The sequence below is a fragment of the Ambystoma mexicanum genome, chromosome 1p (assembly GCF_040938575.1).
Source record: "Ambystoma mexicanum isolate Mex_15411 chromosome 1p, UKY_AmexF1_1, whole genome shotgun sequence".
Classification (NCBI taxonomy): domain Eukaryota; kingdom Metazoa; phylum Chordata; class Amphibia; order Caudata; family Ambystomatidae; genus Ambystoma; species Ambystoma mexicanum.
The window spans coordinates 163,027,872-163,055,052 of NC_090921.1; the positions used below are offsets into that span (position 1 = coordinate 163,027,872).

At 43.9% G+C, this 27,181-nt stretch overlaps 1 protein-coding gene across 1 annotated transcript in view; it reads left to right on the forward strand.

Annotated features, from left to right (window-relative positions):
* Positions 1 to 27,181, forward strand: part of DLG4 (discs large MAGUK scaffold protein 4) — a 1,400,174-nt gene that overhangs the window by 161,907 nt on the left and 1,211,086 nt on the right. The window lies entirely within an intron of this gene.

Genomic DNA, 27,181 nt, shown 5'->3' on the forward strand with positions numbered 1-27,181 from the left:
CAACTTGACACCTCACGCCGGCCATCCCTATGGCCTCTTGGTACTTACTTGTAGTTTCAACACTTTTGTAATTCCACATTCTCTTTGTTCAGGAGAGCGGTACCAGCTAGAGACCTTCGAATGAGCGCCCATGTGGCACTGGACCACTCTATCTCTGGTACCAAGTTCGACTCACCGGCTGTGCTGAACTTGTTGGCGTTTCTTTTGCCGCTGGAGTCAAGGACGGTACCACGATGGCAACCGCGTCTCCCCGCCCTGGCTATCAGTGCCTGAGGGTTCCATGTACCTCTGACATCCGTCACACCACTCGCCGTCTGCGATTCCTGGTCTTATGTTTCCTTTGTCAGAGGCTTTGCGGGTCGGGGTTGAAAAGGGCAAGGGCAACTCCCTCCTTGATGTCATTTCAGGTCTCTCCATCTTTCTCCTCCGTTTGAACTGCCGTCCTGGAATTGCTGCTTCCTCGTGCATTTGGCCTTGCTCAGAGTGTGCTCTTGTGCTCTGCTTTTTATCCCTATGGGGAAAGGAAAGGGCAGTTGGGTATGTGTAGTTGTCGGCAATTGCTTGACTCTGCCTGACCCTTATATTGTGACATGCCAGTTAAACAGCTCTGGTTTTAGTGATTTGTCACTCACAGTGTGAGAAAGTGTTTGTGTTTGAATAGGGGCCAGGGGGGGGGGGGTAGAGTTTCAAAATATCCTACTGGGCAGAATGGAGGAAAAGGTGTCATAAGTAAGGGGATACTGCGTCTCGCCCTTCGGTATCCCACTTCCACTCTCCGAAGATCCTCCATCCAGGTGATCCTCCCGCACTGGTCCACCACCAGGAACTGGATCCAATAGCAATGGCCGTGTCCTGGCCATCTGGATGACAGATACCCAGGGACAAGCGGGTGAGACACCTTCAGATTTATCACACCACCAATCCATCATCTGGGGATGATAAATGGAGATTGGAGATGCGTGAAGTTTTAATCTGAAGAATTTCCTTGACTTCCGTCATGAGTTCACTCATAAATGCGGATCTTGGTCTGGCAAAATTTCTTTTGGAAATCCAATTTTGAGGATGAAAGGGAGTAAATGTTTCAAGATTTGTTGTGAAGAATGATTTCTTAAAGGAAAGGCTTCAGGGTAACGGGTTGCATAATCTAGGATGATCAATATATATTTGTTCCTTGTGTCGTGGCTTTTGAAATAGAGCTTTCTCCAATATTCCCTGAGCTATTCTTTCGCCTGCTTTGACTTGATATGGTTTCTTCCCATTATTTTATATCAATATTTTGATATCTCCCCTGTTATCACGATCAATTACTCCTGCCAATACGTCTAGGCCATAACGCCAGGCCAGGTCTAATTTATAGGCGAGTCTGATGTAGGTGCCAGTGGGAGGAATAAGGACCAAGTCTGAGGACATTAATTCTCTTTCTCCAGGTAAAATTAATTCTCTACTACTATAAATATCAAATCCTATAGATTGTTCAGTACGAATGGTGGGATCCGAGGCTCTTTGACTAAGCTTTTCAAATGTAAGAGTTCCCCAAGAGGGGTCAAAAATGCGAGATGGACAAGTAGATAGCGATTTCTTAAAGGAAGCCATTTTTATTAAATAATAAAAGTTAATCTGAACACCTATCTTTCCCTAGCCTAACAAGGATTTTTCTACCTATGAAACTAAGGCTAACGGAAAATTACCTCATTTTCAAACGTATCTGTCCCTCACACTAATATACATACAACAAAACATACATGAAATGTCTGGCAATGTGAGCTATACACAATAACCCATCAGTTCAGAAACAAATTAAACAAGGATCCTTGTGATCCGAGTTGAATCCCCTTCCCCTGGACCAATACAGGATGTTTCAAAACCAAAGTTCAAGTTAGCCGAGAAAAAATGCACAGTTCCAAAATGTCCTTGGTCTTGGCTAAGTTTACTAATTCAGTTCCAACACATGTTTGTTATCTTGAAAACAATTATCACAGTTTCCACAATATTTGATTGGTGAACCAAGAAGGATTCTCTCTTCTGATGTCAAACTAATTGTCATTGTAAATATTCTCCACTTTTAAAACAAATCACTTGTTGTCATTTCACATTTCTTCTTCATGCTCAATGTCGTTTTGTCAGGATTATTTACATTACACTTCATCAAAAAAATATTGGTAGAATTGTCACTCCTTTTCCACCACAACCTTCTACCACTTTATAATACTTAAATCATCTTCTTGGTCCAATCGCCTGCCAGGACTAACCTCTAACTGTCCCTTTACTGGTGTACTTACCTGCCAGGATAAAACTTCTACCACTACTATGTGTACTTTGTGGTGAGGTTTGTTCCAGTCTTTCCACATTCAAATGCTCAAAGGGGAAAGAGAAATCAACAATTTCTTTTTGATTCAATATCTAAGCTTTCAACACATTTGATTCACAACTTCTAACTGTTTCTCTATTTAATCTCTTGCCTTTAAGCACAATTGGGTCACAACTTCTTGCACAGGTTGTGAGGGATCGGTCATTCGAGGCGGCCAACTGCTTGCTGTTTTTCTCACAATTAAAAATGTTATTAAAGAAAAAAGGTTTCAAATAAATCCTTGCTAGTCCTACTCTATCAAGAAATTCCCTACCTAGTCTAAAAGCTAAGGGAATAACTCCTAACGTACACACACCCCCCCCCCTCACACTAAACAACAAAACATTCACAGGAAATCATAAACAACATATAAAAGTGAACAACTGTCATGCCTGTGCCACTGGCGCACACATTGGCAACCATCATGGACTATTTTGAACTAATTTATCTTCATAATACTCTTTGAAGAACCCCTATTCACACTTTGGTCCTTAATTTCCATTTGCACGACTTTGGTACTTTCTTATTTAATTCAGCTAACTACATGTACCATAATGCACCTTGCTACAGTTATCAATTCCTGGCTAGTCCCATTCATCAGTATTGGAACCACAATCCCTAGAAGCCCTAGCGATCTTTGCTGCTTCCACCTTCTCAGGACCAGAGAGGGAGGAGGCATATTACCTTCAGGTGTGCTGCTCCAGGTGCTGCCAATTAGCCTGCCTAGTACAGGGCAGGGCTGTATTTAAGCAGCTGCCTGCAGGAGCTCAGTCTCTTGCATTAAGAGTTCTCCCACCACCTGTTTGCCCTGAGCCACGATTTGTATGCTGTTCCTGTTGCCGTATTATCCTGCTTCTGATCCAGTGCCTCGCTGCCCTGCTCCTCTGGGCTCCCTGCCTCGCTGCCCTGCTCCTCTGGGCTCCCTGCCTTGCAGCCTGCTACACTCCGCTGCCTTCAGCCCTAGACCTCTGGGCTCCCTGCCTCGCTGCCCTGCTCCTCTGGGCTCCCTGCCTTGCAGCCTGCTACACTCCGCTGCCTTCAGCCCTAGTCCTCTAGGCTCCCTGCTCGCTGCCCTGCTCCTCTTGGCTCCCTGCTTTGCAGCCTGCTACACTCCTCTGCCTTCAGCCCTAGTCCTCTGGGCTCCCTGCCTCGCTGCCCTGCTCCTCTAGGCTCCCTGCCTCGCTGCCCTGCTCCCCTGGGCTCCCTGCCTTGCAGCCTGCTACACTCCGCTGCCTTCAGCCCTAGTCCTCTGGGCTCCCTGCCTTGCAGCCTGCTACACTGTGCTGCCTTCAGCCCTAGTCCTCCGGGCTCCCTGCCTCGCTGCCCTGCTCCTCTGGGCTCCCTGCCTTGCAGCCTGCTACACTCCCCTGCCTTCAGCCCTAGTCCTCTGGGCTCTCTATCCGCAGCCTACTACAGCTCTCTGTCCTGCTCCTCTGGACTCCCTGCCTTGCAGCCTACTACAGTCCTCTGCAGTCCTCAACAGTTTGCCTGCACCTTGTGCCATCCTTTACTCCAGCCCTGCTTCCTTGTTTGCAGCCCCCCTGTTTCCTGACTACTGCTCCCTTACTCTCTTCCTTATTTGCAACCCCCTGTTCTTGATCCCTGTCCTTCTCTTCCTTGAGTATTTTGTCCTCCCTTAGGTTATCCATTTCAGTTATGCTGTTTCTGTACAGACACCCACAGCTGTTGTTCCCAGCCATGAGCATACAGAGTGGGCTCCTGTAATAGCATCCTGTGTAGAAGGCTGGAGTTTCCAAAGGTCCGTGGAACACTCTTTCCCATTTCTGCATACACCCCAAGAGGGAATCCAGTTTGTTTGTACCTTTGTATTCCCTGCCCCTTTTTGTTCACAGCTTATGTTACCTATTCTTCTTTCTTGTTGAGCTTCCTGCTGTGTGTGCTTATCTGTCACCTTACATCAGCACAGCCACCCAAAACCTACCTGGGTGCCCGGTGCCACTCTTGACAGAGTGCCATCCCTGACAACAACAAATAACCAGTATTTTGGATGACCTTCACTTGTCCTGGGTAAATCCCTTCCCCAGGATTGTCCAAAGCCAACTTTGCCAAATGTTCAAAAGGAAAATTAATGTCTTGAACCAGTTCATCAAACAAAAATCCATCTAACAATTTTTGAGCATTCAGTTGAAAACATCCCATTCCAATGCCAGCCAGGCAAATAGCACCAATGGTAATCCTGGATGTCCTCTTTCCAAGATTGTCCTGCCACAGTTCAATGCCACAGTTCAAAGAATAGATTATCAGCTTCTCCTTCTACAACGTTACAAGTGGCTATGACCTATGCAGTGTATTTGGTATATTTGTCAGGATGCTTCTTCTTGGGTTGTTGCTTTCCTCCTGACAACCACCCTTCCACTATTGTTACCGTGGGAACAGACTCCTTTGTTCCACGGTATGCCACTACTTCAACCAACCTCAATGTAACATCCACTTACAGTGTTATAGACAGCCACAGTTCAGATATTTCTGCTTAAACTTTATACTTCAGGATTATTAGGCATATACACGCCTAATATACACGCCAAAGACAAGACACGCTTACCTCTGCAGGTAGGCAAGGCACTTTTGTTTCCTGTGCCGCAAGAAAATGGCAGCCTCATCGCCTCTTCTGTCTGCCTTACTTCCACTAGTATGACCTGCCTCTGCTTCAAGACTGACTTTCTCTCAACCTCAGCAGTCTCAGCATTACAGATTAATTGCTCAATCTTCTTTACCAGCACCCAGCTCCCTTCCCCAGCATTATTCACACCGTCTTGGTTCCAGTAGTTACCCTGAAGCTGTGTTGCCACACTTGCAATTTCAGGTAACAATGTAACACAACAACCTCGCAGATCAGGTGGATAGTTCTAAAAAGGTCTTGCTTCACTATAGAACGGGTTCACCTCTTGGCTTGCTCTTCTCGTTAATACAACTTCTGGGTTTAAAGAATAATTGTTCTTAATATTTTGTCAGTCATATTGCTTTATTGCTTTATTCAGCACTATACAATCAGCACATAAATAAATACAATGCAAGACTTCCAAAATGTTTGATAAAACACCAATACATAGAATATTAAAAGGTAAAGATGAAAAAAAGGTAAAACCTAGACGGATCAAACATTATTCATTTGCTTAACCAAGCTCAGTGGATACATGTTGCCATAAAATATACATCGTTAACCAGTACGGTTGATTTGCATAACACTACGGCATCTGTAACATGAATAACACCAGCTTTTTTGAAGAGTGGTAACAAATATTCTCTCCTCAGATCATTATATGCTTCACAGAAAAACAAGATGTGAGTCACACGCTCAGACACGATTCAAAATGACCAATTTTCCAACAGAGGTACATTTCGCCATCCTAAGGGTACCTGCTCTGAACTCCATGAAGAGTGCATGCCTGTGCTGGCGAAATCAAGCCCAAATATTGTTCTGTTCCTTGAACTACTTTCAAATGTAAAAACTCAGGCCCATTTTTTAACCTTAAACAGTTTATTATGAGTGACTCATGCCAAAATTGGTTAACAGCGGATTTCACCTTCTCCTTGGTGCTGAGCGATAAGTTCTCAGGACTCTGCTACATAATATCATAGCCTAATATTTCCATCTGCGCCCTAATGTGTTTTACCCAGGGTAATGAGAGGCCATCAGGATGATTTAATCAAACATTTTACAAGTGCCAGCGTTACCCATAGCCGAATTCCACCCTATACAAGAGACTATTGGCTCAAGGCTGCATTCCATCAACAAGGGGGCATTAGGGAAACCTCACGGGAGCCTCAAAAGCATTTTTAGAAACTTGGTCTCCATGGTGCATATTTTCTGGCAGTTTACGTAACCCCATAGTTCGGCACCATAGAGCGCTGCAGAAGCCGACTGCATTTTGTAAGTGCTAATCGCAGGAGACAATCCTTTCACCATGATCTGAGAAGAACTTCTTTAACCCACCACTGTTTTTCCCAAGATAACCTGCGCTTTATCTAGTTGGGCAAACCATGTTCTGATGTCTGTGAGTCTGACCCCGAGATAATCATAATAACAGACCTGTTTGGCGTATGACCCATCAACCTTCATAGAGATTGCACAGCACCTAGATAAAAACCAGAACATTTGTACAGAATCAAAACCGGTCTGAAGATCAACAAAGACAGCATACACTTTCATCCCCTTCAACACAGTGGGCCTCATTACGAGAATGGAGGTAATGAAAATAGGAAGGCGGAATGGTATTACTGGCATCGTTAATGGGTCCGGGCCATTACGACCTGACAACCCACCAATACCGCCCCCGCCCGTACCGTGCCCCTTCATACCGGATAGCGTGCGTACACACGCCCCTCCTCGGAGCAAATACTGGGATGCCGGTAATAGGAGGACATCACAACTCACCCGGGCATGCAATTACCGGCATCCCAAAGGCGGTAATTAGGGCCTGCACAATGGCAGCTATACAGGCATCGCAGACCTCCCGTAAACAGCAACCTGCAGTCAAGGCAACTGCCACAGGTGCACACAATCACCACGGGTGGAGTCAATGGAGCCTGTCCCAGTATAAAAGGAGCACACCCACACACCACACCCCCTCCCACACCAAACTGATACCACTAGCTGTTACAATCACGGGGCTGGAGGACATGCCTATACTGCTACAACTACTACAACAACAACAACAACACCAATTATAACAACAACCACAGTCACAGGCAGCACAGAGGAGATGCAGGAAGAGAAGGAGGGTGAGACAGGCCCAGCAATTACCACCAGTGCCGCCAGTAGTACCTCATAGGCAGCCACCAATCGCCCTCATCAGACCCAGTCCATTCAATCTAACCCCTGAGCAGATCCACACCCTGTACCGGTTGGACCGGGACACTATCACCACCATTGTGGACAAGATACATGATGACATTGTCAGCCTCATTGAAATACGCACTGCCATCCTCCGCTACTAAAGGTGGTGTCTGTGTTCCACTTCCTGGCCACAGGCACCTACCAGCACACAGTGGGCCAGCTGCATGGCATTTCACAACCACTCTTTTCATGCATGCTGACTTGACCCAAGTGCTGGATGCCCTACTGAAGCAAGCTAGCACCCACATATCCCTACCATGGACTGCCCAGGAGATTGCTGACACCAAAGTAGGCTTCCATGCACTGGCAGGCATGCCCAATTGCGTTGGTGCCCTCGACTTCACCCATGTAGAATTGGTAGTCCCGCATGCCCTAGAGGCGGTGTACCGCAATCGCAAGCAATGCCACTCCATCAATGTGCAGATGGTATGAGACTCCAGCAAGATCATCACACATTGTTGCGCCCGATATCCCGGATCGACACATGATGCCATGGTGCTGCGTAACTCCACGCTACCCTGTCACATGGAGCGACATGCTGGACGACGTGCCTGGCTGCTTGGTGAGTTGCATGACTGGCCCATGGCAGTGCATTGGGGTTGTGAGGTGGGGGGGATGCATACTCCACCAGGCCAGAAATGGGCGGTGAGTGGAGAATGCACACAGAGCCAAACACACCTGACCATAACCTCCCAACCCGGACATGACACATCACTGCCACACATTGGACCAATGCCGTATATCAATGACAACATGTAAGACGCACAACCTGGCCATCATGGGTATGTCAAGCAATGCATGACCAAACATGGCTGCAACTGTGCCAATGCGGCCAGTGTGATCATGCACAGAGTAGCATACACAGCAATCATGGGAGGCAAGTCATCGTCCTCAATCCACAGTACATCCGCAACAGCATGCAAGTAATCAACCTGCATCATTAGTTCAATGCCATCCAGACTAGCACACCAAATTGCAGTATACTATGCATCTAAATAACATATGTGCATACGTAGAAGGACATGTGTATGTTAACACCAAATTGCTGCAGCCATGGCTGTGAATCCTGAAGGTGGCAGCTCAGAGTGACTCACACAGGCCTCATTGTATTTGCATGCAGGTGATGGTGGATATCCCTTGAAGCCGTGGCTACTTACCACTGTCCGGAACCCGCGGAACAGCCATGAAGAGGAGTACAATCGGGTACATACCCGTACCCGTGTAGTGATTGAGCAGACCTTTGGCCTGTTGAAGGCATGTTTCCGCTGCATAAGCAGGTCTGGGGGAGCACTCCTTTATAGGCCTGAGAAGGTGGCAAAGATCACCATGGCCTGTGTCGTGCTGCACAACATGTGCGTCTGGAGAAATGTACCACTGCCACCTGACATTGACATGCATGCACCGGGTGTGGATGATGAGGGTGAAGATGGAGGTGAAGCATCACCCCTGCCAGTGCGTGATGCACAAGATGGCCGTGCTGTTCGCCAATCACTGATTGACGAATACTTCTGAACCACAGGGACGTTGATGGATATGTGTCAGTGCTACACTGAGCACTGGATCCATGAGGACATGCACACATGGGATGTGGGGAGTTGGGCACTGTGCACTGACATGAATAAAATGGATACACACGAAATGAACAATGTCCAGGCATGAAATTATTTTTTATAGAACGGGTATATTAATGTGAACTACAGTAAAGTGCTACCCTCCTCCCCCACCAAAACTCCCCATACCCCCCAAAGAACTCCCCATACCCCCCAAAGAACTCCCCATACCCCCCAACTCCCCATACCCCCAATGAACACCCCCTTAAACATCTATACACCACCGACACCATCTCCCCCACGCCTATTGTTGTCCCACACTATTTCCTTGCTTTCTTGGTGTCCGGGGGCAGCATTTCTGGCTGCCTCGCACTGTGCCTTGTCAGACGCACAGGGCTGGAGGGTGCAGAGGAAGCGGGTGTGGAGGATGGGGTGGATGCCGTAGTGATTTGTATGGCTGGCGCGGTTTGTTGCAGCTGCATGTGCTGCAGGATTGAGGTCAGGACCTGTGTGACGGCCCCCAGACTGTCACGCATCATCACCACAGATGCATTAATGGCGGCAGTGTTCCCTGCTATTGCCTGTGCTATCTCCCGCCTTGTATCCTCTCCCTCTGCCACATACTGTCTGACAAGTTCCAGCATGGAGTCCTGTCTTGCCTCTACCCTTGCTAGCCGTGCCTCAAGGTCGGTGGGAGCAGCAGATGTTGAGGGCGTTGCGACTGGGCATGTATTCGCAGTGCTGGCCTCGGGGGTGGTGCTGAGGTCTGAAGTGTGGAGAGCAGGATCCGCTATGGTGCTGGTGGGTGTGGCCTGAGTGTGGGGTGGGGGGTGGACATGGGGCTTGGGGTGCATGCATATTCCACATGGGTAAGGCCTTCCTCGTCCACATACTCCTCTGCTCCAATTTCAATGTTGCTCACTGGTGCTGTTGCTGCTGCCTCACCCACAGAACTTGTTCCCTCAGAGTGGGTGCCATTGGCCTTCCCTTCCACTGGTGTTACCAGCTTGGTGGTCCCGGTCTCAGGCGTAGCTGTGGGGCCCTCATGTGCGGGCATGGCCTGGACACTCGGCCTGGCTTTTGGTGTGGACTGCGAGGCTGGGCCGGAGGTGGTTTTGCCTGTAGCTGTTGTCTTGGCCTGGGACGTGAATGCCCTTGTGGATGGTTCCTCACTGGCATCTTCTCCATTGGTGCCTGGGGGGGTGGAAGAGATGCAGGGCATCAGTGATGGTGTAACATGCAAGATGCATTATATGGTGCTGTGGAGATTTTCAATTATCATGCATTCATGTCTTACAGGTGTGTCACACAGGGTAGTTTGAAGGGGATCATTTTGGCATTTGACGTGACGTCTCAATTCAGGAAAGCTGCATGGCAGGTGGCATGAAGTTGTATTGGGGTTTGTGTGATGTAAGACATGTGAATGGTCCCTCTGTGTTGGCTGTCTGTTGGTAATGGGATTGGCACTCAGCATGCATTTCAGTGTGGCAAGGTTTGGGCCCACATCTGAACATCGATATGTTGATGTGTGTGTGTTGGGACATGCATTGCCATGCCTAGACTCTATTCCAGATCACTTGTGGTACGTCATGGTTTCCCCTACTGGGGTCTGCAGGGTCACTCACCTCCATCTCCAGATGTTGCGCCACCCATCTCCATCTCCCCAAAGCCCTCGATGGACTCTATCTATCTGGATGAAAACTGCATGTCTCCTCCCAGCACATTAGTTTTGTCGGGGAGTGGGCACCGCCTGTGGCCATGGCCTCCCTCCAATTGCTGGCCAGGATGTTTCGTACCCTAAGGCGGAGGTCATCCCACCTTCTCTTACAGTCTTTGACTGTTCGTGGGGTGGTGCCGACCGCAGATACCTTGCGGGCTACCTCCTCCCAAATCTCAGTTTTCCTTTGCTGTGCCTCCCTCTTGAGGTTATGGGTATTTATGTCCTCAGCATGGGCAGTGAGGGTGTCCGCCAACATGTTTAGTTCTTCATCTGAAAAACGCTTCTTGCGCAGGCAGAGGTTAGATTTTCTGCTTGCCTTGGACATGGTGATTTGGAAGGCCCTGGTCTCTCCTGTTAAACACTGGTGATTTGGGAGGATTGCAATGGATTGTGTTTTTAAAGATGGCCGCCGGCACATTTCTTGTTCCGACGCGATGACGTTACTTCCGGGTCCGGCATTACGAGCCCGGTATTAGCATGATGTTATTACCGGGTCGGTATTAAGGGGTGCCTCCTAGGCGCAGGCGGTGTCGGCGGGTCCCGTGATGACGCTATGTGTGAGGTTTCACGCGTGCTCGCGCACTCGTAATCAGCCGCTATTAACGGCATCAAATGAGCACGGACCCGCTAGAAAACATTGATCAATAGTACTGATCCCATCCTGGAACCCTGCTTGAAGGTGGGATATGAGATTCCTTGAGGTCACACAATTATTCAGCTGCTTCAAAACAACTTTAGCAAAAATTCTTCCTGTTGCGTCAAGCAGGGAGATTGGCCTGTAGTTGACAGGCTTCTCTCTGCCCCCTTTTTTATATAACAGAACTATTGCGGCAGTTCTCCAAGAGTCAGGAACTTTATTAAGTTGAGCCACAGATTGAAAAAGTTTAGTTAAAACAGGTGATCACACATCTAACTCATCCTTTAGTAAATTTATGGGGATCCTACCTGGACCTGTAGCTTTCTGACTTTTAGAATTGCGTATTGCACTTCTGATAGCGTGAGGTTCATTGCGAAATTGTTACATACAAATGACACAGAACCTTTGGTATGCAAACATTCTGCCGCGACATATCTTCATATAATCCCTGGAAATGGTTAAACCAGTCCTCAGGGGGATAAGATAGTGAATCCTGTTATTGTTGCTCCTCTGACTACTGGCAACCAAAGCCCAGAATAACCTAACGTCATTCATGGAAGCCACCTCTAGGAGTTTTTCCCATTCAAGCTTCTGGGTTTCCTCCTTTTTCTCATGGGTTATGCTCTTATACTTGGGCATACAATAGCGTGACACCTCTTTGGTCACAGTTCCCACCCTCTGGAAACAATCTAACAATGCCCTCTTGGCCATGCGGCACTCCTCGTCAAACCATGGGTTCCTAACCACCCTCATCTGCTTTATTTCATTAGCCGGTTTTGTAAATAATGGGCTAATACTGGCAGCCGAACGATCATACTTAATCTAAATCTCTCCATTACTCAATGTCCCCCCCCCCCCACTGAGGCGCTCAATGTTTGTCAGTGGCATACTAAGTACTGACATGTTACAATTCCCAGCACTTAATCGCACTTCTGAAAGCAATGGTTTATGGCCACTGTCTCTGCGTTCCCAATCACCAGCCACTACAAGGATAAAGTCAATCCTAGTAGTACTGGTGGGCCCAAAAAAGGTATTCCTGGCCAGGCAATCCCCACCACATCTCCCACTACAGCCCATGAGTTTGAGCACTGACAGGATTTATGTTGATTCCAAGGCGTATTTGCTGCCCTTAACTGGTAACTAGCCTCTAGATCAGGAATATCCAATGCCTGGCCAACCTCCTCCCGTAAACCCTTCAGTACTTTAAGTGGTTCAAACGGCAGGTTAAAGTTGCTCCCAACAATAACATGCAAAGTACCATTAGTTACATTAGTTAACTGGGCCTGGCTAGAGACCAAGTCCTGCAAAAGAGTCAGAGTTCTCAAGGGATTAGTGCCATATGGCCTGTTACACAAATTGAACACGAGCAGCGTATGCCCGTCCTTGTTTTTACTGATAACTGTAGGGAAGGCATGGTATCACAAGCAGAGACTGACAATGGGCACGATTTGTAAAAACCTTTATTTAAATGTTTGGGATTGGAAAAACTCCTATTCTGCCCTATAGCTAAAATGGGAGTAGGCTCGACCATCAAATAATAAATAACTCACTCCTAGTGGAGTCTGTCAAATCAAAATGGCCTATGCAAATAAAACCTAACGCCTGCCCTATCTCTTCTACAAAAGGTGTGAAAAGGAAAATAGTCTACAAAAGGAAAAATCAGTGTTCAAATGATAATGTGGTTGAACCAGTTCTCCTCCCCACGTTAGGCCTCACGGAGTAAGGCAATCCTTGTAGGCAGGATGACACACTCTGGCTTGGTTTTCAACACAATATATACAGTTAAAAAAGTTGTGGATCGAGGCCCACCTGGCTTTCCACGCTCGAGACTCTTTCTCTTTCCAAAATAATGTCTTATCCAAAACGCTCCCAGAAGATCCCCCTCTGCTGGGCTCAGATATCTCACTATACAGTTCTTCTAGATCACCCTCTGTTGGGATCAGATCTCCTACGATAAAGTTCAACACGAGTTGCAGGGGGGGGGCTCCCTTCCCCAGGCTTATTTCACTTTGGGTCTTCCTCTGTCGGGCTCGGACCATTCACAATAACTTTCAACACAAACTTCAGATCCCTTTTGGATGTCGGAGACTTTGAATGTGCGTGGCTTATTCGGCAGACCACTGCAGGACCACTTCGACTCAAAGTTCACTGTGTTACTTTCATTATTCCCTTCTCTAGGAATGAATCTTCTTCCTTTTTTCTTTTACTGTTCATTCGCTTTCTCGCTTTAGACGAAGTACCTTTCACAGAGACTTTCGAAAGGGTTACTTCCTTTCACCCGACCACTCTGTTACTTGGTATCGCTGATTACACAGCTGTTCTTTACATTAAAGTTCATTCACAGGTCTGCCTTTCTTTGTGTCTATTCCAAACACATGCAGCCTTCACTTGTGATATGATGTTGCTACTTCATTCACTTTAACACACTCCAATCTCTCAGGTCGCTTGCCAACTCACCGGCTGTGTACGTTTGTTTCTTGTTTGGTGTTTTCTGATTTTCGAGTCAAGGTTAGTATCACAGACTTGACCTCGCCTCCCCAACTCTGCCGTTCACCCAGGAGAGCCGCTGGCGTCCTTGAAACACAATCTTCACGTCTTTCGATGCAGGTCAGAGGCAACGACCTCCAATAGGGAAGCCTTGGGTTTTCGGCCCGCTGCTCTCGTCCCTTGGTCTGTTGCTCTGCTCCAGAAGGTGTGCCTTCGTCCCAGAAGTTCTGATCGTTCTCGTGTTCCACCTTGCTCAGAGTGTGTCTTTGGATTCTGCCTTGGATTCTGCCTTTTATTCGTGTGAGGAGAGCTAATTGGTATCAGGTGTATGCTCTTAGGATTAAGTGCCTGACTTTGCCTGACCCAATTAGTGGGACATGGGCAGTATGATACATGCAAGTCAGTGTTGTTATTCTTAGTCATCCTCTCTTTCAGCCCAGTGTATGTGTAAAATGGGGTGCGGGTAGTTGGGATTTTGGAGCATCCTAAAACATATGTTGGGTTTGGTAAACAAAATAAAGTTGACTACTGCATCTAGCCATCGGCTTCTTACACTCACTCCCTGAAGACTCCTCACCCAGGTGATCCTCCCGCACTGGTCCACCCTCAGGGTCTGGATCCAAAGGCGATGGCCATGCCCTGGCCACCTGAGAGAGAGATCTCCGGGAGCTAGCGGGTTAGACAACCTCTGGTTTCTCACACAACCAATTGTAGGTCTAAACTGCTCAGGTCACTCATCTCATTCACCCAACTAGAGTCAATTGCAAGTAAGGTTAATAACCCCCCAGGGTATTTAATGCCTTGAATCCTGGGATCAAGCCCAGGTTTCTGGGATACAAACAATTGTGCTGGCAGAAATAAAAGCCAGCAAGTCCAGGTCCACCAGATGCCTGTCGATCCCAGCAATGTTCCATGACAGTACCCTGGCCACCTTAGATCTAACCAAAACCTTGGTGCTAGGGGAAGAGTCCTGTCAATTGACCTCTTGGATCTCATCAACCGTAAACTTTGTGTTACGCATAGGTTCAGACATCTGTTGATGACAGGGTCCAGATCGACTCCCACTGTTAGGGGAGTGCGGCAAGGAGATCATAGTTCCAGGTGTCAGGTTTCATTTCTCTGTCAGTCTTCATTTATCTTAGTTTTCTTTGATTAATAATTTGTTTTCAATGATAGTTCATGTTTATGACTAATACTTCCTCATAATCCTTGACTATCACTTTATCAGAAGGAGAATGTCCCAATCCAGCATGGTGGGAAGAAAGAAGGGAATCAATCAGGGATATGATTGGTAGTCAAGATGTCATTTTGTGATTGGAGGCTGATGAGACTTGAGAGCAGTTCCAAAGTTCTAAACTGCCTTTCATTGTCTAACCTGAAACAGGGAGGTCCTGTTTCCTTTAATCTGTGTTTTGGTTTTAGTTCTCAAGTAGTTGCCAACACTCTTCAAGCTGCACTACCTCACATTACAATCAATGTATCCTTGTTTTTTGAAGGAATTCTTAAGGGGTCAGGTCCAGCAATGATTGACTCAGGGGCAACAGGTAATTTTATGGTCAAAGGTTTGGCTAAATCATTAAAGATTCCTTTGGTGGTGAAAGAGAAGGTGGAACAGGTTAGAGCGGTAGATGGGTCCTATTTGACATCTAGTCCAATTACACATGATTCAGTTCCCTTACATATGGTAATTATGGAGAATCATGAGGAGGAGATCATTTTTGAACTTATTGATGCCCCTCAACTAAAAATAATTTTAGGGATGCCGTGGCTTACTTCACACAATCCATTAATTGATTGGGGAAGGAGAGTAGTGGATTTTAATTCGGAATTTTGTAAAGAGAATTGTCAAAAATCTGAGAAAGCTGAAATTGAAGAAAGTGATGAAAGGTTGAAAATTTTCAGTTTAGCTAATTGTGGTGGAGTGAGTCATTCAATTGGAGCTGTTATGGGGACACTTCCTGATTGTTATTCTGACTTCAAAGATGTATTTGATGAGAAAGAAGCTGGAGAGTTACCACCACATCGGTCTTACGATTGCAAGATAGATTTAGAGGATGGAGCATTATTACCTAACAGTAGAGTATATGCTCTAACAGAGAAAGAAAATGATTATTTGAAAGAGTATTTACAGGAAAATCTTGCAAAAGGTTTCAGCAGAAATTCCCAATCTCCTTCTGCTTCTCCGCTATTTTTTGTGCCCAAAAAGAATGGGGAGCTGAGAACTTGTATTGATTATCGCTCTTTGAATAAAGTTACCATCAAGAATAAGTATCCCTTAGCATTGATTTCGGAAATGTTAGATCGTATTCAGGGAGCTAAAAGAATTTCTAAATTGGATCTCAGAGGATCATACCATCGTGTCAGAGTTAGACAGGGAGACGAATGGAAAACCACCTTTAAGACACAATTTGGCTTGTATGAATATTTAGTCATGCCATTTGGGTTGTGTAACGCCCCTGCAGCTTTCCAATTTTTCATTAATGATATTCTTAGAGAATTTTTGGACATCTTTGTGATTGTTTATATAGATGATATCCTGATATTTTCTTCTGATTTAGAACAACATCGGAGACATGTTCGATTGGTTCTTGGTAAACTGAGAGAAAATCATCTTTTTGCCAAGCTTGAAAAAAGTCAATTTCATTTTGAGATGATTGAGTTTCTTGGGTTTGTGGTCTCTCCTTCAGGCCTGGAAATGGATGACAAGAAGGTTTAAGCTGTTAAAAATTGGCCAACCCCAACTCGAGTAAAGGAGGTCCAAAGTTTTTTGGGTTTGGCCAATTTTTATAGAAGATTTATTGAAGGTTTTTCTCAGATAATTCCACCAATCACAAAGTTACTAAAGAAAGGAGTTAAATTTTCTTGGAGCAAAGAAGCTGAAAAGGCTTTTCAGGAGTTAAAAGAAAGATTCATCTCAGGCTCTATATTATTGCATCCGGATCCTTCCAAGCCTTTCTTTGTGGAAGCGGATGCTTCCAATTTAGCCATGGGGGCGATTTTATCTCAGAGACATGAAAATACAGGACAGTTACATCCAGTGGCTTTCTTTTCTAGAAAAGTTTCTGAAGCAGAAAAGAACTATATTGTCATGATGCCTACCCCCGGAGCACCAGGCCAGGCCCAGCACCCCCGGAAGCAGGCATCATGCCCTCGGGTAAAAGCCTAGCGGCCCCTTATAGGGGCTCTTTGGACTCAGTCCTGGCACCTTTGGCGCCAGGCTCATGTTGGACATCAGTCCTGGCGCCATAGGCGCCAGGCTCATAAAGGGAGGTGTTTTGTGCACTTACCTGATGCAGGCCATGCTGCACGCTTCAGGCCTCCCTGAGACCTGAAAGGGACTATTTTCTCATAGGGACTATTTTTTCACTCGGGCGTGGCCAGGAAAGGATACATACCTAGTTGGGGAAGGATACATACCTGGGACTTCTTTGGAGGCTATTTAAGCCACGCCCAGACAGCAGCTCATGCTTTGCGTTGTTCTGCTTCCTGCAGCTTAACGCTCACCGTGTCTGCTCCTGCTCCTGGACTCCAGCCACGCCCGCCTCGAACCTGGAAGACCTGCAAGGAAGGAAGAGAAGAGAAAGGTGAAAACCAAGGACTATTTCAAACTTCTTACCTGCATCCGGAATCTTCTCGCCAGCATCCCTGAAGAAAGACTTCCATTTAAAAGCATCCCGTTGCTCGCTGCAGCGCCACGCTTCACTCACCTGTCCTCGAGACATCTCCCGGCTCCATCGCGGCTGTCAGCATCGGACGCCACATCTCTGCACCTAGGGGAGAGAGCAAGAAACAAAAGGGTGAGCAGAAGGAACACAGAAGGAAAGTCTGATTAACAGCCATAATACTTACCGGCTTTTCTTCCACATTTCAGGGTCGGCGAAGCCCCGTTGGCAGGTACCGTACCCCGGCCCCTATGGGGAAAGGACAAGAGACATTTCTGGGGAATGATAAGGACATTTAGAGGGATCGCCCTCATCACTACTCACCTCAGCAGTTTAACCCCTCGACGCATCGCCTTCATTCTGAACCTGAAATAAAGGACAGATCACAGGTTAGAAAGACAACATAAAGGGGGCCTCACTTGAACTTAGAACTTTCATACTTACGGCGCATCGCTCAGGAAAGTCAAGTGGATTTTGCCAGCGCCATTCTGAAAACCAGTGAAGTAACTGGACGAACGCGCGCCCCTGCACCAGAAGCAGGATGGAGAGTTCATCCTTCCAAACCATAAGGTGAGCTTAAACCGGGGTTTGGAGGAAGTTAGAGAGGAACGAAGGGGGTAAGTGGGGAGCTAGCACACTATTCTGCAGACTGTTAATCCCCTTTCTCATCTGCAGAAGGATATTCCTACGGGCCAGGCAAGCACGATTTGGAGGTCCTGTCCAATCGGTGTTCCGGGTCCTGCGCATCACGCTAGAAGAGGCCACAGCAATATAGACTAGACCAGCGCCCCCGTGGGAACCAGGTGAGCGTTACATATACTATTATGGATCGTGAATTGTTATCAATTAAATCTGCATTTGTTGAATGGAGACACTATTTAATGGGTGCTAGGCATGTGATTACTGTTCTCACAGATCATAGAAACCTTCTTTTCTTGAAGTGTGCCAAAACCTTGACACCCAGGCAGTTATGTTGGTCCCTGTTTTTTGCAGATTTTGATTTTATTGTGACATTCAGACCTGAAAAGTTGAATGGTAAGGCGGATGCTTTGTCTAGGCAATTTACAGGTTGTGAGCAAGAGGCAGATAATATGGTTAAACCTATAATTTCTGAGGATCATTTTATTTCAGCCAACATTTCTGTTAGTAATGAGTTTAAGCAGGAAGTTCAAGATGCTATGAATGAACAAGAGAGGGAAAGTTGGGTTTGTCAAGACTCTGCAAGATCAATTCATGAAGGTTTGCCATTTGTGGGTGATAGATTATATTTACCCAGTGAAAAGTTAAGAGAAAAGATTTTACATGAATGTCATGATTTAAGTCTGGTAGGACATCCAGGATTTCAAAAAACTTTAGATCTTATTCAGAGACAGTTTTGGTGGAAAACCATGAGAGTTGATACTTTAAATTATATCAAAACGTGTGAAGTATGTGCTAAAACTAAAGTATCTTGCAATCAACCAGCTGGTTTGTTAGAACCTTTACCAGTTCCTCCACATCCCTGGCACACTATTTCCGTAGATTTCATAGTTGATTTACCAGTAGACCATGGTTGTTCTGTCATTTTAGTAGTGGTGGATTGTTTGACAAAAGAAGCTCATTTTATTCCTGTTAAGGGTTAAGCTACTGCACCATTTCAGCTCAGAAATTTCTTCAGGAGATTGTTCGTTTGCATGGTTTACCTAGTAGTATTATTTCTGATCGAGGTTCGCAATTTGTTTGCCAAGTTTTGGAATGCCTTTTGTAAAGAATTAGGGATGAAGATTCATTTAACATCAGGTTACCATCCCGAATCTAATGGTCAGGTGGAGCGCGTGAATTAATAGTTGGAAAAGTATTTGAGGTGTTTCTGGCATGAAGACCAAGGTTGGGTAGACCTTCTTTGGATGGCAGAGTTTGCTTACAACAATACTTCTAAAGATTGGACTTCAATGTCTCCTTTCTTTTGTTGCAGGGGATTTCATCCACGATTTTTCCGTGAATTGACAAAAGTTGAGTCGTCCAGTCCGGCTGTGGAGGAGAGATTGCAGACCATGCGAGAAGGGTTGGAAAAGGCAACTAGGATTTTATTGTCTAGCAAAGAAAGATACAAGAAATTTGCTGATAGAAAACGTATTCCTTGTCCTGAGTATGAAGTCGGGGATTTTGTTTGGCTTTCTACAAGGTACTTGAGGTTTAAAGGACAAAATAAATTCAGTTCACGATTTGTAGGTCCTTTTGAAATTGAAAAAATTATCAATCCAGTATCTGTTAGATTATGTTTACCTGCTGCTTTAAAGGTACATCTAACGTTTCACGTCGGTTTACTTAAACCAGTGGTCAAAGGTACTAGGTTGAGTTCTGTACCTCAGGGGATTGTTTTAGAAGATGATTCAGTTGAGTTTGAGGTTAAAGCAATTCTTGATTCAGGAAAGAGTAGAGGGAAGTTACAATATTTGATTGACTGGGTGTCAGGGTCCGGCTTGACTGAATTCCACAGGAGCTGATGCTGGCCCCACAGACCCTCACCAGGAGTTCACCTCTCAACCCTTAAGTATAAGCTGAGCTGAGAACCCCAAGAAAGGGAAAGGGGAATTTGGAGAAAATAACAACTGAGACACTGCAGCCCTGCAACCGTCTGGTAGGCTCTGGTATCTGTAGTAAACAAATACACTTGGTTACTTATATATTAATATAAACTTCTTTTCTAAAATTATTTTAAAATAAACTCTAACTTCATTACCTCTTAAACCTCTGTATAAGACTTAGAGGTTAATTATCTGTATGGAATATCTTGTAAACAATTATAGTGCTTAGTGCATATAGTCTCAAGCCATTTAAGTCTCTTTAGAATCCTAAAGTAATGACCCTTGCAAGCACCTTACAGATTTAGATATTCTTCTTTGCGCTTTAAGTTTGTTTAACTCTATGAAGTTTGAGTTTTAAAAGCTTTTGTGAAATGCAGTCTTTCTTTGAAGGATCGAATTCCTTTTGCATAAAAATTACATTAAATAGAAACTCATAAACTTTCTTGAATGCTGCTCTCCTTCTGCGTGTGAACCTTTTTCTTTTTACCCATACGAACGCATAGTTTCTTTTCTTGACACGCGTTTGCGATAAACACGCGAAATCACAAGTCGTGAAAAATTGTCTTCGTGTATAAAATTCACCCGCGCATATTAACAAATACAGCAACGTGTGAAAACAAGAGTACGCGCGCTAAAAAACAACTTGCGCTAAGTAAAATGGACTTGCGCTCTATCGCTACCGAACACATGCGGTTATACGCAACGTCACACGTAAAAATTGTACACGCTTAACTAATACACAACCAGCCACTGAGTTACTATGGATGAAAGGCAGTTTAGAATCTTGCTCACCTCCCAAGAATCCAACCCATTATCCTATCCACCAATCAGACAAACCAAACATACTATTGTTCCTTTAACCAATCAGATTAATTTTCTTTCTCTCCATCTTGACTTGGGCAACCACAATGTTAATTCTATGTACAAACTCTTCCTGATTACTACTCCAGCCAAACTCTTCCTGATTACTACTCCAGCCAACCCTGACAGTACCCCCTCTTCAAAGCCTTTCCCAGGGCCTGGCTTAGCAGGGAACTTTTTATGAAACTGTCTTATTAATTGAGGGGCATGTACATCAATCTGATCCTCCCAAGATCTTTCTTCAGGCCCAAATCCCCTCCAATCAATAAGATACTGCAAAGTACCTCTAACTAACCTTGAATCTAAAATCTTCTTAACTTCAAACTCTTCTTCATTCTCCTCTGTAAAAATTGTTGGTGGTGGTTTTCCCAATCTAGTCCCTAACACACAAGGTTTAACTAAACTGACATGAAATTTAGGATGACTTTTGATACGGGGGGGTAATTTCAGCCTGATTGCCACTGGATTTATTATCTTTTCAATTTCAAATGGACCAATACATTTCGGGCTAAATTTAGTTCTTCCCTTTAAGCGTAGATTTTTTGTGGACAACCAAACCTTTTGACCCACCTGATAATGTGGTGCATTTTGACGTTTTCTATCAGCAAAGGCCTTAAACCTTAATTTACTTTTCTCTAAAGTTTTCTTTACTTTTTCTAAACCATCCCTAATACTAGTCAAACGATGCTCAACCTCTGGATTGGAATACTCAGATGGTAACACTTCTTTCAAAAATCGTGGATGAAAACCGTAATTACTGAAAAAAGGAGAATAATTAGTAGAGTCTTTGACAGAATTATTATAGCTAAACTCTGCCAACCAAAGAAGATCCACCCATCTCCCTTTCTCCTGCCAATAAGTTCTGATATATTTTTCTAACTCCTGATTTACTTGTTCTGTTTGGCCATTGGTTTGTGGATGATAACCTGAATAAAGCTTTATCTCAATCCTCAACTCCTTACAGAAAGCTCGCCAAAACTTAGAAATGAATTGAGACTCTCGATCTGATATAATTTGTGTTGGTAAACCATGGATTCGCACCACTTCTTGCAAAAAGTTCTTTGCCAGATTCCTTGCAGAGGCCTCTCCTTTCATGGGAATGAAATGCCCAGCTTTGGTCAGTAAATCCACAACTACTAATACTGTAGTGTAACCTTGATCTTTAGGAAGATCTACAATATAATCCATAGAGATAGTAAACCATGGACTAGGGGGTACTGGTAACGGGTTAAGTAATCCAGATGGTTTTCCTCCTCCTGATTTCACTCGAGCACAGAATTCACAAGTTTTCACATAGTCTTCAATATCTTTTTTCATCTCTTTCCACCAGAACTTTCTTTCCACCAATTCAATTGTTTTACGAATACCAGGATGACCCACCAACTCTGATTCATGACATTCTTGCATAATTTCCTTTTGCAGTTCTTTACTTGGAAGGTAAATTTTAGAATGGACACATGGAAATCCATCAATTAAATGTCTTTCAGAATCTTCCGCAAGCCAAGATTGAATCGCCTTTTCCGGTAATTCCCTTTGAATCTTTTCAAGAAGCAGATTCTCTTCTTTCGTAGTACTTAGAATAAATCTATCTTCTGCAATCACTGCCTCAGGTATTAACTGATTTTCTACCTCCTCTGAAGTTGTCGAGATAAAGCGTCCGCTTTAACGTTTAACCGCCCTGGCTTGAATGTTATCACAAAATCATATTCTGAAAAGAAAAGTGACCATCTAAGTTGTCTTGGTGATAATGTTCGAGCAGATTTCAAAAACAGAAGATTCCTATGATCAGTTAAAACTGTTATTGTGAATCTTGCTTCTAATAGATAATGTCTTCATTCTTGAAATGCCTTCTTGATTGCAAGCAGTTCTCTATCAGTAATCGTGTAGTTTATCTCGGCAGGAAGCAACTTCTTTGATAGATAGGCCATAGGATGCAGTTGCCCAGTTTCAGGATGCCTTTGAGAAAGTACTGCTCCAATTGCAGTATTGGAAGCATCTGCTTCAACAAAAAATGGTTGGGAAGGATCGGGATGTAATAAAATTGGTCCAGATGTAAAACAGTTCTTCAATTTTTTAAAGGCCTGATCCGCTTCATCTTTCCACTCAAATTTCATTCCTTTCTTCAATAATTTGGTGATGGGAGAAACAGTTTGAGAGAAATCTTTTATGAATCTCCTGTAAAAACTTGTGAAACCCAGAAAGCTTTGAATATCTTTTACACAAGTTGGAATGGGCCACTGTTCTACTGCTTTAATTTTTTTCATGTCCATTTCCAAACCTTTGGGTGAAATAATGAAACCCAAAAATTCCACTTCTTGGGTATGGAATTGGCTCTTTTCTAACTTAGCAAATAATGTATTTTCCCTTAGTCACTGTAGAACTTTCTTAACATGTTCTTCATGTTGCAGTAGATCCTTAGAAAAAATGAGAATGTCATCAATGTATACTACTACAAAAATGTCAATAAAATCTCTCAACACTTCATTTATAAAAAATTGAAAAGCCGCTGGGGCGTTGCACAGTCCGAATGGCATTACTTGATATTCAAAAAGACAAAATTGTGTTCTAAATGCTGTTTTCCATTCATCACCTTGACGTACCCGCACCAAATGGTATGCACCACGAAGATCTAATTTGGTAAACACTGAAGCTCCTTGAATCTGGTCCAACATCACAGAGATTAAGGGCAGAGGATATCTATTTTAACTGTAATTTTATTCAATGCCCTATAATCGATACATGTCCGTAAAGTACCTTCCTTTTTTGGGACAAAAAATAGTGGAGAAGCTGCTGGCGACTGAGAGTGCCTGATGAACCACTTAGCCAGATTTTCTTGAATGTAATCTTTTAAATGTTGATTCTCTTTCTCAGTCAGGGCATAGATGCGACTGCAAGGAATTTGGGCTCCTGGTTCTAAATCAATTTTACAATCGTATTCTCGATGAGGAGGTAATTCGGTAGCTTCCTTTTCACTAAACACATCATTAAAATCTTGTTAACCCTTTGGTAATTCTCCAATTACTGCCCCAATAGAATGTACTATGGTTCTCAATTCCACCAAACCTTCCACTACTTCTGAACAACTACCGGAAACATCCTCCTGAACTTTTTCCTTACAGCAATTTGTAACACAAAACGAAGAATCCAATTTCACCACTCTTCTTCCCCAATCAATCTGAGGGTTATGATACGTCAACCAGGGCATTCCCAAAATTATTTTCAACTGTGGAGTATCTATTAACTCAAACACAATTTTCTCCCAGTGTCCTCCAATTTCCATCCCCAATGGAATTGTTTCATGTGTAATTAAACCTGAAGTCAGTTGAGACCTATCCACCGCTCTCACATTCTCTGGTATATTTTTTACAATGTAAGGCACATTCATATCTTTAACCACATTCCAATCCATGAAGTTACCACTGGCTCCAGAATCAATTACTACTGGACCACTTCCTTTTAATTCCTCTTTTATATACAAGGATACATTCAATGTAATATGTGGTACTGCAGCTTGGATTGTATTTGCCACTTGTTGATTTCTGGAACTGTTTGTAGACAAAGAGGTTTTTGGACACCAAGGGCAATTTCCAACAAAATGTCCTGATCTACCACAATATAAACATACATTATTCTGCCTTTGCCTATCCTTCTCATCCTTAGTTAATGGACCTCTCACTTTATTTACTCTCTCTGCATTCCCAGTTCTCAATTCTTTATTTACAAATTCTAATCTTCCCTTATCAACTCTAGGGAAAACTCTGGGTTGCTCAACTCCTCCTCTTCTACGCTCAGCCTTGCGCTCCCCTAATCTATAATCAATTTGTATGACTAGATTAATTAAATCTTCACATGAAGTGGGTCTATTAACAATTGTAGATAAAGCATCTTTTAACTCCTCTCTTAAGCCTCTATAAAACAAAGATGATTGCTTCTCTTCTGGCCAATTGCTCTAATACTAAAGATCTAAACTGTGTGATATACGACGCTAAATCTTTGGTTCCCTGTTTTAACTCTAATAATTCTCCATCAACTTCTTGAGATAATTGTCGTCTGTCAAACATTTTTTTAAATTCTAACTTGAAGGCTAACAAGTTCTTTAGTATAGGATTCCCTTGACCAACTAATAACACTGCCCAAGTTGCCGCCTCACCAGTAAAGTAAGGCAGCATAAAAGCTATTTTAGTAGCATCTGTATTAAAAGTTTCAGATCTACAAAGGAAATGAAGTTCACACTGTGTAAGGAAAATTTGGCATTTCTTGGCATGTCCCCCAAAACATTCTGGAGGTGCTAAAGGGACTGGACCTATAGGTATATTCGAACTTCCCCTACTTATCCCTTGAGAACTCGTTCCTTCACCCAAATCCTCTCTAATTAACACTGGTAATTCTCTACTAGGATTCTCTGAAACTCTTGACTCCAAAGAAATGTCCTCATCCCTCCGGGTAACCTTAGAGTTTAATTCTTCAAACTTAACTTGTAATTCTTGGTTCTCTTTTCGCACAGCCCTCATCTCCTCCTTTAACTCTGAAAACATGTCCCTAATGGAACTTGCTAATGCTTCTGTGGGATCCATATCAGCTCAGGTGGAATAATTATCGTGGGCCTTTCATCCTGTCAGGGTCCGGCTTGACTGAATTCCACAGGAGCTGATTCTGGCCCCACAGACCCTCACCAGGAGTTCACCTCTCAACCCTTAAGTATAAGCTGAGCTGAGAACCCCAAGAAAGGGAAAGGGGAATTTGGAGAAAATAACAACTGAGACACTGCAGCCCTGCAACCGTCTGGTAGGCTCTGGCATCTGTAGTAAACAAATACACTTGGTTACTTATATATTAATATAAACTTCTTTTCTAAAATTATTTTAAAATAAACTCTAACTTCATTACCTCTTAAACCTCTGTATAAGACTTAGAGGTTAATTATCTGTATGGAATATCTTGTAAACAATTATAGTGCTTAGTGCATATAGTCTCAAGCCATTCAAGTCCCTTTAGAATCCTAAAGTAATGACCCTTGCAAGCACCTTACAGATTAAGATATTCTTCTTTGCTTTTTAAGTTCTTTTAACTCTTTGAAGTTTAAGTTTTAAAAGCTTTTATGAAATGCAGTCTTTCTTTGAAGAATTGCATTCCTTTTGCATAAAAATTAAATTAAATAGAAACTCATAAACTTTCTTGAATGCTGCTCTCCTTCTGCGTGTGAACCATTTTCTTTTTACCCATACGAACGCATAGTTTCATTTCTTGACACGCGTTTGCGATAAACACGTGAAATCACAAGACGTGCAAAATTGTCTTCGCGTATAAAATTCACCCGCGCATATTAACAAATACACGCACGTGGGAAAACGAGTACGCGTGCTAAAAAACAACTTGCACTAAGTAAAATGGACTTGCGCTCTATCGCTACCGAACACACGTGGTTATACTCAACGTCACTCACGTAAAAATTGTACACGCATTCAAAACTACTCGCGCTTAGTTAAAAAATGGACTTGCGCTCTATCGCAACCCAACACGCGCTTTCTTACGCAACGTCTCTCACGTTAAAAATGTGCACGCGCTCAAAAACCACTTGCGCTATTTATTTGGGCACGCACTCTATCGCTCAGAATACCCACGGACTCCCATAACAACGTTACTGACGTCACGCGGACTCGTGCACGCGTTTAAACAGTCTTGAAACACTTTTCATGCAGTAAACAACTTTAAAACTTGTGCGCACAGTCTTCACACGTGTTTCTTTATATTAATAGAACTGTAAAACGCCTTTTCACTCAGTAAACTTTAAAACTCGTTAACTCTTTAAGTTTTCTTAGGAAAGATGAAAGTTCACATGGAAAATCTTTTAGCTTTTAAAAAGAACGATCCCACCTGATGTCTTCTAGTTCACTCTGGCTCAGCAAGCGATTTTCTTACTTCTTTGGTAAATCTTCTGAACTCTGAAAGGCCTTACTTAAGGAGCTTAACTAATACACAACCAGCCACTGAGTTACTATGGATGAAAGGCAGTTTAGAATCTTGCTCACCTCCCAAGAATCCAACCCATTATCCTATCCACCAATCAGACAAACCAAACATACTATTGTTCCTTTAACCAATCAGATTAATTTTCTTTCTCTCCATCTTGACTTGGGCGACCACAATGTTAATTCTATGTACAAACTCTTCCTGATTACTACTCCAGCCAAACTCTTCCTGATTACTACTTCCGCCAGCCCTGACACTGGGAAGGTTATGGTCCAGAAGAAAGATCCTGGGAGACGGCTGAACATGTGTATGCACCTGATTTGATTAAAAGATTTCATCGTAAATTTCCAACTAAAGTAGGCCCTGAGGTCAGGGCTTGAGAAGGGGGTACTGTCAGATTCCATTTCTCTGTCAGTCTTCATTTATCTTAGTTTTCTTTGATTAATAATTTGTTTTCAATGATAGTTCATCTTTATGACTAATACTTCCTCATAATCCTTGACTATCACTTTATCAGAAGGA